We start from the raw sequence: 20,284 nt of genomic DNA, 5'->3' as shown, positions 1-20,284 counted from the left end.
AGGTTTCTTAGATTTTCAAATTTTGATAGCCTGCTTGTCTGTGAGTATTTTTTTGTGTTTCTTGTTTTATTTTTTGTTGTTGCTTAAAATGGTAATTGGACTTTCCAAAGTAGCGGGACTTCTGATATTCTTCGGACTCGTATTTGACTCAGATGAAGGCGTTGCTTCGGAATATGAGGATTCTATACACCATTTAATGTTTACACCAAGTGGCCAAAGGTCCTTATTGTAATAATAAGTCAATGAAGCTTTTAGATTTTATACCTATTTTGAATGAAGAAGCACTCACTGTGTCGGCATCTTGAAGAAGGGCATAACAGATATCTTGGTCTGCATAGTCTAAACGTGAGTTGTTACATATATATCCTGTATTAATTTGTGCTAGTGCAGTCGTTAAAGTAAATTATAGAGTGGGTTCGAAAGGTAAACTCGAAGTCGAAAAAAGTCGAGTCAAAAAATACTGAAGGTACTGAAGTGAGTTCAAATGTATATTAGGTATTTTAATATTACTTTTTAACATAATACTCGTTGTCAATCATTTTCCATCCACTTCTGAATGTATGTCCCTCCCAATTACTTCAATCTTTCTCTATCTTGCGCCAATCTAATCCTCCGTTTGCCTGCCACTGCTCTTATGTCATCTACCCATCTTTTTTGAGGTCTTCACATGCTTCTTGTTGTCGTCCTTGGTCTCCATTTTAGAATTCTCCGTGTCCACCTGTTGTCATTATATCGGGCTACGTGACCTGCCTAGTGCCATTTCATTTTTGTAATTTCTTCCACGATATGACTAATCATCGTTCTACGTCTTATCTCGGTGTTTCTAATCTTGTCTCTTAGTGATATTCCAAGCATGATTCGTTTCATTGCTCTTTGCGTTGTTTCTAAATTTTTAGCAGATTTTTTGGTAAGGGCTACTGTCTACAAGCCGTAGGTACAAACTGGTAGTATGCATGTGTTATACACCTTTTTTTTAAGTTTACAGGAATGGAGGTGTTTTTCAAGATATTTGCTAGATTGCCGAAAGCGCCCTATGCCAGTTGTGTTCTTCTTTTAATTTCAGCATCTTTATTTGGTTTTCCTAGTTTGATGACATGAGCTAGATATACATAATGTTCAACATTTTCTATGGTATCATTTTGTATTGTTATATTTGTCTGGTCTCGGCTCAGTATTTTTGTTTTGTTGTAGTTAATTTTTAAGCCTACCGCTCCTGAAACTGCATTTAATTGTTGTAACACATTATCTAGTTCTTGGATATTATCGGCTATTAAAACTGTGTCATCAGCTTTATCTGCATGGTGGCATTTTCATATATGTTTTAATTTTATGTTAGTGTATCTTGAATCTATACGTGCATTTTCTAAAGATTCAAACACTGCCCATAATTCGATGGAATCGAATGCTTTATGGAAGTCGACGAATGCCGGAAATCGTAATATAACACAAGATGCACAAATAATTTTAAAATATTCATACCTTATCGTTCCGATAGCTTCAGGCTTTAGTATCATATAAAAATTTCACTTCTCCTTGTGTAGAACAAAAATGGTCCACGAATTTATTTCGATAACGATTGTTAAAACATTAGTAATAGTTCAGGTATTTAAAGAAACTTATAAAATCTATAATAAATAGATGTTTTGGTTTCAAAATATCGCATATTATAAACTTTATTGAACACTTCTCCTATGTTTACAATAATTTTTTGTTTACAAAGAGAATAACATTTATGAGCTGTGAACATAATATTATTACTGCGTATAAAATATACTACTTCCGTTTATATTGTATTTATGTTATAAAGTTAGAGACCATTAAAAACGTTTGTAGACATTACTTTATTAAATTACGTTGATCTGGAAAATATCAACCGACAAAAGTTGATAAAGTGGAATTTACAGATTTGGAAGAGCAATAATACTTCTCAGTGCATATTTAAAATATATGAATAGAGTAATTCCTCCATTTAACAAATCTGCTGTTTTTAAGCGATGTTAGGTAAATAAGTTTTTAAGACGTTTCTTGTTTTGTATAACTTTTTCTATACTTTCTGATCCACAATCAAGTATAGTCTATTCGGCGAACGTATGACGGAGAAAAACGAGTTTTTTGTGATCGTTTTCCGGCAGTAGTTGTTCTCATTATTATTAGGTATTATCATTATACAGTGTGTAAAAGCCAAATGGAATAAATTTCTTTATTTAGGTTACTGTACATATTTATAAAAAATCCCGAAACATGTCAAATTTAAATTATAACTTGACATTCTTTAACGTGAAAATGCAACCCCTACCTTCAACCCCCTTAGAATGACAGGTATAACCCCCAATTTTTAAAATAGGAAGTATAGGCTTGTGATATATCGTTTGAAAGGTCTTTTCATTCTCCATTCAAAGATGTTGTCGCTTTCAAGTTTATTAAGATTAATTAAGATAAAATAAATTAAAATCATGTGGTTACCGAAATTCGCTACAATACAATCAAAAACTAAAATGTAATGCAAAACGTGATAAAATGTAGAACACGAAAAAGAACTATGAATGTTAATGAAGTAGATGTTTAAAATGTTCACCGCGAACGTCTTGGCAACATCCTTATCTCAAATAAAACTGTCTTCTAACAATATTTAACATAACAGGCGTGATCGACCTAATCGCAAGCGTTATTCGTTCTTTTAAGTCATGTAAATCACAAGGTTTAGTTTTGTACACATGGCTCTTCACATATCCTCATAAAAAGAAATCTAATAATGTAAGATCAGGTGATCGCGATGGCCATTCAATCGATCCTCGCCTCCCTATCCACCGATTGGGAAATATTGTATCGAGGTACTGCCGGACATTAAGTTGGTAATGTGGTGGTGCTCCATCCTGTTGAAACCATATCGTATTCGCTGGGACTTGAGGGTTTCCTGGATCAGGATATAAATTTGCCAACATTGGAATGACATAATTTTGAAGTAGTGCCAAATGATTGTTGCCATTCAAGTTGCCCTGAATGAAAAAGGGACCAATGATATTGTTTCCTACAATCTCTGTCCAAACATTAACCTTTTGAGGGTATTGAGTGTGTTCTCTCATCCAGTGAGGATTTTCCGTGGCCCAGTAGCGGCAATTTTGCCGATTAGCATGACCGTTAAGTGAAAAAGTACACTCATCAGAAAACAGAACGTCTTCTAATTGGATAATATTGTTATCCAACATGTCCATCATTTGCTCACAAAAAAAAGTTCTCCTATCAAAATTGTCTTCCATGAGCTCCTGAGTAGGTATCATCTTATAGGGATGCAATTTATTTTCATTTAATATGTTTAGTATCGATGTATGGCTAGCATTGAATGTAGTGGATACCTGTCCACTAAAAGCAAACTTAAGCAACACATTTAATTTCATCACTTTCATCACTCAGTGCATTGGCAGCTGCTTTTTTTATCTGCCCTACATGACCAAACTCGCGAAACTGCTTCTCTATTTTACTTATTGTTCCTTGGGATATAGGCGGTAAATTAGGAAATTTCTCATGAAGTAGGCGAGTTACTTCCTGTTGTGTTCGGGTGTTATCTCCGCAACCAATCATTTGTAAAACTGTTATTTTATGCATTTCCGTTAATCTAACCATTTTTCAGAATTGAATAGAACGAACTTTTTACTTAAATTAAAATACTGACAACTTAAATAAAACAATTTACTAATGCATGTTAAAATAACGTTGCCACGGAAATTCTTTAAAGTTTTTTAATGGTTACCATCTAAAAACCACATTGCTATGGTTTTTGTTCACTTTCTCATTATCAAGACCTAAACGGGAAACAAGTTTTGAGTATATTTTAGTGAATTTCGGCAACCATATGATTTTTATTTATTTTATCTTAATCAATCTTAATAAACTTGAAAGCGACATTTTTGAATGGAGAGCACTGAGAAACATTTTTGAATGGAGAATATAAAGACTTTTCAAACGATATATCACAAGCCTATACTTCCTATTTTAAAAATTGGGGGTTGTACCTGTCATTCTAAGGGGGTTGAAGGTAGGGGTTGCATTTTCACGTTAAAGAATGTCAAGTTATAATTTAAATTTGACGTGTTTCGGGATTTTTTATAAATATGTACAGTAACCTAAGTAATGAATTTATTCCATTTGGCTTTTACACACTGTATATTACAGATCTTATTTTGATTCGATAAAATTTAAATTTTTCTTGGTAGGTAAATTTGTAAATAAACTATTGCATTGAGCATTGAGGTCGCTTTAACATATTACACAAATTGTTTATGACGTTCTACGTAATAGCTTTGTTCGCGGAGGGAGTCCCTGACTAGTTTTCGACAACTTTCGGACCAGTTAGGGACCATTGTTGTAAACTGGCGCAATTAGTTATTAGTTTCCAACTTTAAATTTTCCGCGAACGATTTTAGGACATTTCTTACTGTCTGTAACCTCAAAACAGACCAAAGTTTTTAATCTTAACCCTTAACCGAAAAGGTCACAGTTTTGAAAACAAATAGAAAGGTCTGGTTTCTCAGATGATTGTATAAGTATATTCCCTATATATATTTTTGTCACTTTCATGTAAGATATTAATATTTAACATAAATATCCTTCATCCCTATCCCTATTCAACGTTCTAAATGTTGTAAATAATATATTCATTGTTAAAATGTCTTCAATTTATCAAAAAACACAGTAAACTGTATTGGCACAGAATACATAACAATCAGAAGGCCCACTCTCAGATGCCGCCTTTGAAGTGTGTCAGCATGCGATCGCCATATTTTAAACGGAAACATAGATTCGGATTGAGAAATTTGTGACAAGCTACGACAAAACTGTTAATTTAAATTTTTAGAGATTAATAATTTAGTAAATTTAAAATAATTTAATCTATTCTTCAACTAAAAGTACGAATAAAATAGTGCATATTACCTCTATGGTTGCCGTAATTAAATTAAACCGGGTTAATTTTTCTATGCACAAGATAAAATTTCACTGAACAGCACTGGTTTCGTTTTAAACATGGCTGATTCCGTCTGCGCGAACGAGATGCGCGTACTTATCTTGACAAGTAGAGTGGGCATTCTGATTATTTATTATTCTGTGGTATTGGGTAGAAAAAATTTAAAAACTTTTAAAAGATTGTCAAAAATTGTATAAAAAACTAAAAAAAAAGTTTTTGGTTAGTAGATAACTGTTGAATTGAAAAAGATAACTACATATAAAATATTAAAAAATATATCAAGATTATGGTCTGCAGGAATAACTGACTTTCCTCATGTTCATGTTTCGTCGTTTAGTAGGTACAAGAATTTTCGTTATTGTTATGTTTTCTTGTACGAGACCACTGTACGAGACGAATACAATCAAAAAACCTGACAATTTACAGTTTTTATAGCTTTTATAGCTTGTTGACTAAAAATCCGCACTCTAATTTACCAACTCAATGGACCTGTTTCTGACTGATCATGAACCAATCAGAAAAATTCATCCACGCGAACATCAAACTTTCTGTCAAAGTGCCAAATTTATAACACCGCGAACGCTCAGTCATGGATTGTCTCCGCGAACAAAGCTAACATTAGGGGCGACTAGCAGCAACAAATAATCGTTCGTGATCCAGAAATAGTTCTTACAAAATCTGAATGGACTCTCTCTTTTGTTATTTTGCTTAGAGAGAATTGGCATTTCCAAGAGATTAAGTTAAAATATTAACTTTAGACTAACGACTAGACTACGGTCGTTATCCACTGAAAAATACCAACCTATCTTTAATTATTTGTACAGATGAGATGGTCAAATAAATCGTTTCTTATTTAGTTAATCCGAAACTGGTGTACTGAAACTTCTATCCATTGGGAACGTTATTTCCATAAACCAAAATTTGAAGTTTAAAGAATTTTGAAAAAAAAAATTACTTTAAAAAACTGTCGTTGCTGGGTATTCTTCCTAGTACAGGGTAATTCTGCTAAACAGATGTCTGCTATAACAACATTGTATTTACCTGTGTCAAATTGGTCTGGCGACCACACTTCATCTGATCCGAATGAAATATTAAACTGCCAAAAGCTCTAATTAAGGATTTAAATCACAGAACTATGCACAGTAAACAAACACTACCTGTACTTGGTTCGGTAGTATTCTGAAAGAAAATAATAATCTGTCACTAAACACTGGAACTGGCTGCTGCCTGGTGGATATTATCAGAACTAGAACTTGGTTCAATATTGCACTGGAATGTTACTTAGTTCGTACATGTTATAGCGTTGTTACAAGCTTGTACAAATTTAAGGTGATACTTGACAAATTTGTCCACTTGCATAGAAAATTAAGTGAGAATGCATTCGGAGAAAAAGAGATACATAATGCGCTCGGTCTCTTCGCCCCGTTGGTACACTCCATACTACAAGTTTACAGAGAGTGACCTTATTTATTAATGGAACTTCTATGATATGTCTATATTGTATGTTATTTTGACGTTTCAATTTTTCCTTCGGAAATTTTTCTCAAAATACAAAATATTTTGTTTTTGTTACTTGGTAATAAAATTCTTCTAATAATTATATTTTATTTGACTCATTAATATTGACCATTCAGTCATGTTGAAGCGGCAGTTTTTTCGAACACTTCTATAAATGTCTTGTTCTGTAATTTTATAAGAGGAATATTGGCAGAGATGAAAGCTTTACATTTGCGTTACAGTAAACTGTATAAGAATAAAAGAACAGTAGTTAATCTTATACCTGGAACATACCGACGAAACATTTATTACTTAATTTTTATTCTAGAGTTGTCGTAATATTTTATATTATAGTCATATACTTTTATTCTTCAAATCTTCGGCATTTTAACATTTTAGTAAGTCATAAATATTTTAATCTGTTGTTTATTTCTTTACAATAGAATAATACCAGCCCCATTGGGATGACTGTCAACATCCGGCATATAGGTACTAAACTGTATCACATTATTAACTTTCCCAAATATTTTATTTTTGTAAGGAGATTTTGTAGAAATATATCGTATAAAATATATCTCAAATAGTGACTGAGTTGTCAATATGAATAAGTCAGATAAAATAAAATTATTAGAAGAATTTTTTTATCAAGTAACAAAAACAAAATTTGTTTAATTTATTGGTATTTCGTATTTTGAGTTAACGATTTCCAAAGTGAAACTCGAAATGGAATGGCCGCCGGCGTGAACAATAATCAGCCTTTGCCCTTTGGACACTGGCTTGTGCAAACCTTCGGTGGTATTGTCTCCCCAGTATCTGTCATGGGAATGAGAGGAATAAATATAAGTTTCATCCATGTAAATTATGGTCCGATTTTCTTCCCTATATTGTTTAATATTTCTGAGAAACTTCCTCCGGAGCACTTGTATATCGGGTTTTTCCATTAGAATTTTCCTGTTATTCTTCGCGTTCTTCCATCGAAATCCCATATCTCTCATCACTTTTCTTAAAGTTTTATGCGACCCTGTATAAATATTGTCTTCATTAATTTTTTTTGTTATATGTCGCAATGTAGGAACTCGTTTTCCCGTGACATAATAATTTATTATTATACGCCGAAGTAAACCTTTGTCAAAATCGCCCAAGTTGGATTTTGGGGCAGATCTCATTCTTTTGTTAGGCGTCGAAAATGATGTAGAAGCACCTTCTTCTATATTTTTCATTTCACGAAAGATCCGTTTTATAGTGGCTATACTTACTCCCGTTGCTAAGGAAGCACGCTCCTGAACTTTTTTAAAATCTTTAACATGCGGATTTTGTATCGCTTCTCTCTGCATAAAAATAATTACATTTGCTATTACCTCCTCCGTTTGTCCAGACAAGACTTTGCCAAGACTAATTTTGAATGAATATCCATGTTTATAATTTAAAATACTTAACAATAATTATTTAAAAAGTTAAATCTATTGTAATACAATATTTCTTCAACGCACAGTTACTTTAAACATAAGTAAAATAAAAAAAACTTTGTCGCAGACTATACAAGTAACTTGCACTTCGAAGGGCCAAGAAATAATAAGGACGAATTGTGTTGTGGTCGAATGCGCATCGTGGGTGGAGCCTAATTTCAAATCGGCCAAGTATCGCGTTAAATTTGGCAAGCAATAACTCGTAAATGATAAAAAGTGGACTTGGTCCACTTGTATTCTGAGCTCTCCATACATTTCTAATGAACATAACAACTCTATGATTGAGTATACAGATAAACTGATAAACTAAATCGTGTCAGAAAATAACACAGGTCAATATTTTATTTTAATCAACTTTATTTATATCCAGACTTAATAGCAAGCATACTATATATACGTACATATTTTAGACGTATTTATGTAGATCAACTTCAGTAATGCAGTAGTGCAAAATTTTAGATTTTAGTTTCCATTATCTTTATTAATAAGTCTAATGTGTGGTTTATGTGAAACACAGTGCATATTCTCTAAAATAATAATAGTGCAAAATTCAAGACTTGTTGGTCTTGTTTTATACCCAATCTAGCAGAACTTCATTACTTAAAGTTCTCAACGTTCTCTCATTGTGGAAAATATTAGTCCTTAGGCATTTAAACCCCATTAACACTATAATAATACAATTAGATCCTTGGCAAAGTTTCCTTACCGTCTTTGAAATGTCTTTGTATCTACTCTTATTGATTAAAGGACCTTTCTAACAACATTTTCTCATATTATGATAAAGTTCGTCAAAGTTAATTCAAAAATAAATTCATAGATATATTAAGCACGGGATTTACGTAAATTTGATGGTGCACCAAGTTTGACCTCTGCTAACTCTATAATGTGTTTAATTACACGGCACTTAATTTCCATGAACTTTATTGTTTATTTATGTAGATTTTATAAGATTTCCCTTCTAGTTATTATTACATATCATTTTTATCCATCTTAATGATGGATATTTTAAGGATAAAATTTCTTCTTTGAAAGTTTTTTTCTTTTAGATCTACGGGGTAATTCTGCGGGGTAACCTACTTTAAGAGAAATCTTTATATCTGCAACTATGGCATTCATAATTTTAATAACAACACTGTCTATATGCATGTCTGGGATAAGACTAATAATAAAAGGGGTTCTGAAGATCTAGTTTCATGTCTTTGTCTGAAAATCTAGTTTCATGTCAAACATGTTGTCTTTTCTGACTCATGCACTGGGAAAACAGCATTATAAAATCTAGCCTTACTCTACTGAAACCTGTTTAAGGCCCTCTATTGGATATGTAAACAACTTATTTAAAATTTATGATACCAGACCTAATGAATTCGGTATAATAGAGAGAGCAGTCAAGAAACATGGGACCATCAATGTGCCTGATGACTGGTAAAACATCATTAAAACCGCAAAAGTAAAAAAGCCTCAATTTGAAAACGAGAAGAGTTTTAGAGCACAAAACCCCTCAAAGATTCAATCACAAACAAGGCAATGGACAATAAAGGTATTCAATTACATACAGGGAAATAGGCATCTCAAATGGCTTAAGATACGGTGATTGAGATTTAAAAAAGGACACCTTTTATCTCTTACAGCAGCAATCTTTCAGTGAAATTTTAAGGTTCTGAGCTTTGGATATCTCAAAAAAGACCAGTAAAAAAAGACTTGAGGACCTGTGGATGGTTCCTTTAGAGCAGGGTCAACTCTACCCAACCAGAAGACAAATGAATTTAAGAAAAAGGACATATAGTAAGGGGCAATTGATACGGGATATCTTAAGCTGATCCTTAAAGGAAAAATAGAAGACCGTAGAGGTGTAGGAAGAAAACAAGTTTCTTGGTTAAAAATCATTCGTGAATGGATTAAGATATCAAATGCAAAACAATTATTCCATTTGTCTAAAAACAAAGACTTCGCAATGTTGATCGCCAACGTCGGATAACTCTGATATGACACGTGGAGAAGATCAAAATAGTAAAAAAGAGCTTATCTTAAAAGAGATATATAACTTTATACAGCTTATAATGTACGAAAAAAATGATGGCAGACAAGACTTTGGCAGACGACAGATGAGACTAATCGTCATAGTAATCAGATGACGAGACTAAGAATCATAAAATAATGGACTGGCCTACACGTATAATTAATTATACGAAATGGCCAAGACAGGCAAGGGTTTGCAGATGTCAGTGAAGACCTATATTTTACTATTTATTTTAATTTAAAATTAATAACCTACGGCAGCACGAAATTTAAAAATATTGCGTACCATTTGTAAATACCCTGTAAAAAAATCAAATTCGGAAGTAAATTTCTAAAAAATTTGATTATTCTCAATATCCACACATAAAGCACTCTGTAATAATAATTTATTATGAATTGTTTTAAAGGCTTTTAAAGATTTTCCTCGTATAAATCCAATTTTCAATTCATTTCCGTTTGCTATCTGGACCACTCGTAAAAGAGCACTCGTAAAAATCAATAATACTATTCTAAACCCAAAAAAGATATAGATAGGCACATATTTTATAGACTCTGTAAAAGGTCGGGATTTTATACTACGTAAAAGTAAAGATTCGATCTCAATTTTGTATTTTGTTCAAGAAAAGAAGGTTCTATGTATTTAGGTTTTAAATAGTTGTTTCCCAAAAATTTTGATGAATATAGGTCATCTCAGCTGCCAGGGGATTTGCTGTTAGTTAAAGAGAAGTCTCTTTATACGGTTTTTACCTTCGTCAGTCAAATTTAGGGTTTAAGAAAGTTTACTTACCCACATCGGCAGGCCCATTGTCATGATCCGTCCATTCCGAAAACTGAAAGTAAAAAAGAATATATTAAATATGTAAACTTTTTTAAATAACTCTATTAACTACTTGCGTACAAGGCAATAGATAAATATACTTTTTCTATTCTCTTAATATATTATCCGTAGATAAATAGATTTGATATATTTTTTATCTTTTCTTTAATAATCCATCGATTTTTATCTGCGATGTAAAACCTAGTAAGCAAAATGTGTCTTTTACTAAATCCTTGTTGGATAATACATGGACTAAAAGGTTTAGTAAAACAAAATCCCAATTTTGGAGGATGCTTGTATTTATTAAAACCCTTCACACTTCTCTGGTTGATAGATTAAACTAAACTGAACATTTTAGTTGCCCAGTAAGACAAAATCAATGAAGGTTTAAAACTTAAGTTAGGATGAGAACTAAAACTGTTATAACAGTTTATATACAGAGTGGTCCTTAAGTAATTGTACAAAAAGAAACAGTAGATTATACACTTTAAAATATTACGATTTAAGCCAAATTGCTTTAATAAAATGTTGATATTAAGAAAGATACGGGGTGTTAAAGCGCAAATTTAAAATTTTATTCTTCGCTATAACTTTCATGTTTGTAAACATTTATGTATAAAAATTTACAACTGGGTGCTTTTGAATACGAGTATAAGAAATTACAATTTGATGAAAACTTTAATGTAGCTAATACAGGGCGGCACATATGCCACATATGTGGCATAAATTTGCACTTAACTTTTTTGCTCTTGAAGTTACATGTATTTGTGATAAAAAATATTAAAGATACAATATTTTAACAAAAAAAGTTATACTAGTTATTAACTTCAAAACTCAACAGTTTTTGAGATAATCGCATTTTACAAATCAGCTGCATAATTCTGATTTAAGGCAATTACTCCAGGCAACCAAGAAAAATAGACAAAACAATAATACTTCTGAACTTTGGTATAAAATACCTTTAACTAAAGTTAATAGTTAACGAAATATTTAATAAAATAAATATATTAGCAGGATAATTAATAATAGGATTTGACAAAATAACAGAATAATAGGATTTTACATCAAACCTTTTACGTTTTATGTTAAATTAAAGTCATAATCAAAACATTTTGTTTAAAAACCAAATTAAGAAATAGTTAAACTAAATAACATAACTTTTTGTTAAAGCAAGTGTTGGATATGTCCACCTTTTTCTTTAATTCATTTGTCAATATATTTCATAAAAGATCGTCTCATATTAAATAGCATCAATGGTTGTAAAGAAACTGCTGCAGTATTTATTTGTTCTCATAGTTGGTTGCGAATGTTTATGGGATTCTTATAAACACGTTGATTTAATGCGCCCCATACACCAAAATCAAGCGGATTAAATTCTGGGCTACGTGGTGGCTATAATGTATAATGGATGAATATATTCTTTTGGATACGTATCCAAATCTTATGGTATATTGTGGAACTACATCTTATTATATCAATATCTTACATATTTAGGGTTTCCAGTATTTACAATAGAAAAAAAGTAACACAACGCCAGTATAGAAACTTAAGAAGCGATATAAAAGGGAAATTGTAAACATAATGACGGCCAAAGTCTGAATACGGACACGGTACCTTAAGAAGAAGATGAAGAATCTTTTCCCCAATAAGACATTTAGCAATCATAACAAAGCATTTTGTGATGTAACATTATCATCTTTAAGTTGTTTTAAGAAGAATAAACTATGAATTATGCTTATCTATAGATATTCAGTGCTTTACCGCACAAATATTATTATGCAGCTGACTTATAAAATGCGATTATCTCGAAAACGGTTGAATTTTGAGGTTACTAACAAGTATACCTTTTCTTTGTAAAAATAATGTATCTTTAATATTCTTTAACACGAATAAAGCTAACTTAAAGAGCAAAAAAGTTAAGCCACATGTGACATATGTGGCGCCATCTATCAGTTACATTAAAATGTGTATAACATTGTAATTTATCATACTTAAAAGCATTCAATTATAAATTTTTGTTTAAAAATATTTACAAACGTAAAAGTTGTAGCGAAAAATTAAATTTTTAATTTCCACTTTAACACCCTGTATCTTTCTTAATATCAATATTTTATAAAAGTAAGTTGGCTTAAATCATAATATTTTAAAGTGCAGAATCTACAGTTTTTGTTTGTACAATTACTTAAGGACCACCCTGTATATATAAATATATATATATATATAAATATATATATATATATATATATATATATATATATATATATGTATATATATATATATATATATATATATATATATATATATATATATATATATATATATATATATATATAAATATGTTGGAAATATCGGGTATGTGGTCTATATTAAATAAAAAATCTTTGTTTTTTCTAAAGCTCAATATTTCGCCATTTATTTGATGGCTTCATCGGGAGTAAAGAAATTAAAAGATTATACACATAAATACAATTGAATACTAAAATAACATTATTGTTGATGAAACTGTACATTTAATAAAATGCATGTTAAAATTTAAAATATCTTTGAGCACGTTCCTTGACGTGAGGAATAAAGACTGAGGAATCATAAAGAGTAACTTCAGAAATGGTGAAAAAATATTTACATTGTAGAAACAGATCAAAGAAAACAAAGGTTTGTATTATTGAAGATGTGAAAAATAGAGGATAAAATGAAATGTCAAATAATAGCAGACGAAGGAATTTAAAGTGGTCATATGAATGAGAAGTGGGGATTGAATATAAAAAATGTGCTGAATTAAAGTAATAATTATTACTTATTAGTAATTATTACTCTGTGTGGAATGCGATTAGAGGGTGTAAGGAAGAGGATGATACAATGAAACAAGTTTCTGGGTGATGTTAATATGTGTTTAGTTAAAAATTTGAAAGTTAAATGCTAGTTAAGAAGAAGAGGAGAAAGGACCACAGTAATCCGATAGTGGGTATTGTAACTGAAATGACTGAATGAAAATAAACTGAGATGACTAAAAACTAGAAGAAAAGTTAACGGTGTAAAGGAGTGAAGTCACGATTAAAGTAAAAGTGACGATTGACGCAATTGCTGCTAGTCCTCATGTCTTTAACAATCTCCAAGTCTTTATACGGATCCAAACATAGAATATTTTTGATTTGTATGTGGTAAATTATTGTGACACCGTTAAGGATCTTCAGATGGTGTTTGTTAACTTTCAAGTGGTGGAAAAATGCTAAATTGTTTTCCCGTTTATAGTATATTATAGTGTTCCTGAAATCTAGTTAATAATGATCTATTTGTTCTGCCAATATAGGAAGCATCACAATTACACCAAGACAATTTGTTAACTCTACTACGGTTCATATAGTGGAACTTTTGATATATTAGTTAATATATTGTTAAGAGTGTTACCAACTTTAATAGAAATGTGAGTGTTGTCAGAACAACTCAATAATATTTGTTTAATTTTTTCTAAAATAATAGAATTATGAAAATGTAAAGACCTGTAAGTAGAAGAAATTGATTAGGTGGGTCTAAATGCAGATTGCTGAAGTAATTTGGATTCTCTTTTCCTGGTACGTTTGTCAATGATATGGTGGTCATATCTATTGTTAACAGCTATTTGTTTAACGATGTTTAATTATTTGTTGCATTCATCAGTGGATATAAAGTAATGTTATTTATGTATGACATGGTCAATTTGGGTGGGTTTGCGATAGATACAAAAGTTATAATGATCACTATGTCTGGTAATAGATAGATCTAGAAAACTTATGGCATTTAAAGATTCAATATTGTTCTGAAGCTGTTTTCTTGTGACAGTTTAAAGTAATTAATATTTAAATGGGAATAAGCCACAATTAAAGGTTAAAGTGGGTTTATTGACGTTTCAATTTCCACTTTGGAAATCGTTCTCAAAATACAAACATTAGTAATGTTTGTATCATTAGTTTTAAGATTTAGTATTGACATATGACAGTTAGAACTATTTTTGACATCTCGTAAATACCCAATCATATTTGGGACTTTGTTTTTGTTTTAAAAAAAAATTGACCTTTATGCACAGTTTCATTTAAAAAGTTACTTCTCATTTGTAATTTTTTCCGTTACAAATTGTCGTCCATTAACATCTGTAAATTTTGTAGTATTTCCAAACTTCTAGAGTTTATAAACTCATAGTAACATAGTACCCAAACAGCACAGTACGTTTTGAGTGCGTACAATTTTGGTGCTGTACGTACATGATGTAAAATGTACGTTTTAAGTACGTACACTGCGGTACATACCAGTACGTACAGAAGAGTACGTACTATTACGTCTTAAGTATGTACCATGAGAAAGAAGAGCTAAACATATTTATTATGTTAGGTTATGTTAACCTAACCTAATTTGTTTGGTTAGGAATTTTCCACCTCGAGTACAGTTTTGATGTGATAATTCATTGCAAGACAGTTTCATTTAGATTTTTTTTACTTATTTTTGGTGTTGGTGCTTAAAGTGTGGTTTCCTGTTATCTTATTCGGTCAAGTGTTTTTTAACTTATATAGTCATACTGAAAAATGTATTTTGTGGGTAAGGAAGTATATTTAAAACAAAACCATTTGGTAAACTTTAAGATTTATAAGTTTTGCTTGTTTTTGTACTTCAAATATGAATAATAAAGATATATTCACCTATATTTACTTTTATTTACACAAATCATAATAAGTGTGTATAGAATGTACTAGCTACATACCTTCAATATGTACTAGGTACGTACCTTCAGTACGTACAAGGTATGTACAATAAATTGGAAAATGTACGTCTTATGTACGTATTAAGTACGTACTTCGTACAGCAAAGTACGTACATTGTACGTACTTTATGTCCCATCAGTACGTACTTAGTTTGTCCTATGTACGTACTTGTGCTTACTGGGTAAGCGTCTTTCTCTATTATTTTGTATTTATTTTTGTAACTATTTATATAGTATTTTTTTTGTATTATCTATATTTGTAACCGTTTGTGGTTACAACAAGACAACAATAAATGCGTAATTTTTTTCCCTAAACCATGTTGTTTATTTATTTTAAAAAAGTTTCTAACCTCTTTTGTGTTTTTAGGAAGGAAGAACCTTTTTCTTTTGGTGGATTTACAAGTTTTTTTTATTAGCCGTGCTAAGTTTGTCAATGAACTTAGCATATATCACAACACTTTCTTTCTACAAACTTTTTCTGAAAGAACCACAAAATATACTGCTTAAAAATGACTAATTCCGCTATTTAAATATTGTGACAATGATCCCGCCCCATTTAATTATTCTTCGAAAATGTACTTATTAAGTACTTAGCCATTACCGGAAATATAAAATTGTTTGTAAATTTGTATTTAGGTCAACCGCAGGAATTTTTCTTAAATATTTTTAAATGTTATAAACAAAGACATTTTATTTTTGATAACATTTCACAAAAATATTTAATGACGATGATTTGGAATAAGTTTTACTTCTCTTTTTGTATATCAATAATTAGTGTTCATTGACGAACACACAAAACAAAATGTCTACTTATTTTCGTAACTGAAAAATATTTTATTTTGCCTGTCCTAAGTTTAGAAAAAAGATGAACGCAAGTATTTTTTTAATAGTAAATTGCGAGATTGTTTACTGCTAAAAACCATTGTTCCGAACAATTTGTAAAAACATTTAAACAAACTAATAACTTATAATTCAACACTGCTTCGGTAATTTTATTTGAATGTTGGATAAAGGTTAGTACAACTCTGTAATGTCTGTCTAGGGGTCTGTGTTACAATAGGTATCAAGAGAGGATTATCAGCAGGTTGGTCTTTTAAATTTCGCATTGATCTTGTCCCTCACCATATATGTATAAATTTAATATCCTTATGTTAAAAAGTTCATTTTGAATCGCTAATGATACGTAAAAATTATATAAATTGTATTACGTAACTTTTCATAATACGTCATATGGTTTTTACGAATATACACAAAAGTTTTAAGTACTATTCAATAATGATGCCTTTATTATAATTCTAAATACCCGTTTAGTGTGTTTAATCCATTTTAAATGAAAACCAACAATGCGCTAGTCTGTCAATACACGAAAAACCTGGATAATAGCCGTTATTTGCAGTTCAATATAAGCATCAATCATATGTAGGACACCTAGAAAACGGACAAACGTTTTAATTGTACACTTTCTCATTATTTTAACAATGAAATACCCAAAAAATATCACAGTTTTATATTTATTGTATGTGCGGTCTTATCAAATTGATTTTATTTTCTTAAAAAGCATTTTTATTTGATTTTTAATTCTCAAAGTTTGGATATTTGTACTACTTTAATAATTATTGCTATCTGGCTACACACTTTTTAAAGTTATACTTCTATACGCACGGTCGGCGTTGGAAATTTGCATGAGAGTGAATCTGTGAAACCATTACATATATGTAAGATAATGAGTAAGAGAGAGACAGAAGATATATTTTCTCTCTCTTCCACTCTCGAGAATAAAAATTTTCCTTTTGTATATATATTTAATATTATATATATATTATAATATATATATATATATATATATATATATATATATATATATATATATATATAATATATAATATTATATATAATATAATATGTATTAATTTTATAATTTATGTGATATGTTTTGTATTATTTAAAATTAAACGTTTATAATTATTTAAGGCTTTTGTATTTCAAAATAATCACTGTTTTACCGAGAACTGTCAATTTTGAAATCCATTAGTGTCATCTCTAATTGGCAAATCCTTTACGTGTTTGGTTCATACGCTGGTGGTTGTGAGTTCGAATCCCAATTATGAATTTCCTTTTTTATTTTTGAAATATTTAAAAACCTCACGTTAATCTTATTAAATATATGTAATATACGCAAAAAACATAAATTTTAAACTAAAATGAAAATTTACAACATAATCCCAGTTGTTAGTTTTTTATTTTTATCTTCGTAAAGTAAGTTATGTATATTGGCAATTTTAAATACTTATGAATATTACATTTTAATTTATATTGTATTATTATATTGAATTATGTTGCAGTGTATTTATTGTATTGTATTTTTTATATTAATAACAAAATAAACAATGAATTTTACTGCAGAGTATGTGTAAATTTTTTTTTTTGCATTCAACTCTTTTTATACATATATAAAAATAAAAATATATATTTTCATTAAAATTATGATACAATCCTTCATTTACTATACTCCATTACAGGTCAAATGTTTATATAGAGCAAACGATGCACCATACACCTATATAACTAATTCTTTTTCTCTTTCTGCTCTTTCTTACCTATAGCATTACATATGTAATGATTGTGCAGATTGACTCATATATAAAATTTTTAACGGCGAACGCGTGTATAGAAGTATAACTTCTATCGGCAGTCCCACTGGACTGCCACACCCGTTTTTTTATATTTTTATAGAATAACTTATAAATGAAAAATTAAGATTTAAAAGAAAAGAAGAAATGCATAAAAAATAAATGTAATTTTACAAATGATGATTGTCAATTCACGTAGTAAGGCTTCTTCCTGGTGCTTGAAGTAAACTTCAAGGAGCATCAATACTTCACTTGATGACGAGAAGTGTGACCGTGCCGAAACGTCGTAAAAAATTGTTTTTCTTAAAACCAAAATTCATATCAAACTCGGAAAGCCACAGAACGTACATATTATAGCTCCCGCGGAAATTTCAATTGTAGCATATATTATATAATATATAATATTGTAAGAATTGTAAGCTTTGAAAGATTAACACGAAATTAATGAGTTGCTGACAGTTACTAAAAATCTACATACAAGTATGCAGAATATTTCCAAAGAAAAAGAACTAACTTACTACTCTGTGCAAATAATTTTTGCAAAAAACAGAATTCTGTTACAGAACAGGTTCTGTTAATAGGCACAACTTTTATTATTATGCCACAACTAATCCATGCCACATAGTTACACACAGTCAAACTAGATGATCGTTGAACGTATTCTTCAACGACCAAAATATGGTCCCATATCATGGGACCATATTTTTTTGACGTAAATCTATTTGGTGAGATGTATTTAGAAGTTTTAGTAAATGGAGAAGTTCTACTTCGTATATATGAACAAATGTGGTTTTTGCATGACGGTCCTGTTTGCCATAATGCATTGTTCAGGGTGAACTTTACGATCCATTTCCTGATAGATAGACTTAAATAAATGGACCAGTCGCGTGGCCACCCGGAGCACCAGAATTTACTAAAATTGACTCTTTTGTTTAGGGTTACGTTAAGAATAAGATACGCAATGATACAATGGAATCCAGAAGGAAGAAAGAAAAAGAGAAGACCGAGATCAAAGTGGCTGCAAGAAGTTGAAGAAGACCTCCAAAAGGGCAGGAGTCAGAGAATGGAGAGGAAGAACTAGCGACAGGAAAAAATTGAGAGATATTGTCAAGAAGATAAGATAAACAATTGAGACTGATCCACTCAAGAAATAGGATCTAGAAAGCATTCGCGGTTTAACCCCACCCTGGGGTATATAGCCCTTATATATATTAAGAATGAAGTATAGTTTATAAAATACCTTCAAAAACAAGGGATGATATAATATATAGAATACGAAATGTATTTCGAAGTATTACTGTACAAATGTTTTCTAATGTAAGTAACTAATTTAGTGACCGTTTTCAGGTGTGCATAAATATTTTAGGAGGTAATTTTAAATAACTTATGTAAGTAATTAAAGATTAAAAATATTTTATTAAAAGTAGTTTTTAATTTTTCAATAAATTTTGTATTTTTTGTGTTTTGTTTGTAAAATGTATTAATAATAACTTAATTTTCTTTCTCAAGTTGTAATTTTGTAATATGAATATCAAAGTATAACACATGACGCTTAAAGTGACTAGTTCATAAGAGAAATAAATACAAAATCAAGAAAACTAGATTGAAAAAAAATTATTTTTTTACCAATTTTATTACAAACATTTGGAATGAACATTTCACAACAAAAATGTTTACAATAGTTGTTCAAAATGACTGCCATTCACTTTCATACAATAGTACAATCTATTTTAATTTTTTTCTCTGACATTGCTTAGAATGTCTGCATCACACTCAAAAATGTGTTGCATATTATCTGAAACCCTACTGAACGTTTCTCATTTGAAATTTTTTGCACTGAGTTTTTTTATCTACTAAAATAATGTATTTTATTGCTTGTGTTTTGTTTCTTAATCCTCGCAAAGATTCTCAGTATTCATATTGCGTTCATCAGTTTTTGAAAACCGATATTTGTTAAAATTGGTTTGCGTTTTATTCACTTTATAGTGGACAATATGAATAGACAAGTGATATCTGAGTTCAACAGAGCTTGAATCGTTACTTTGATTGAGGAAGGCCACACACAAGTCGACGTTGCTGTCCGGGTTGGAGTTAATCAGAGTGATGTGTCTCGGATTGTGAAAGAATATCGAGAGACGAATTCTGTTAGCGATCGTCCAAAAAGCGGAA

Source organism: Diabrotica undecimpunctata, chromosome 1 (assembly GCF_040954645.1).
Source record: "Diabrotica undecimpunctata isolate CICGRU chromosome 1, icDiaUnde3, whole genome shotgun sequence".
Lineage (NCBI taxonomy): Eukaryota > Metazoa > Arthropoda > Insecta > Coleoptera > Chrysomelidae > Diabrotica > Diabrotica undecimpunctata.
This window is presented reverse-complemented; position numbering follows the sequence as displayed.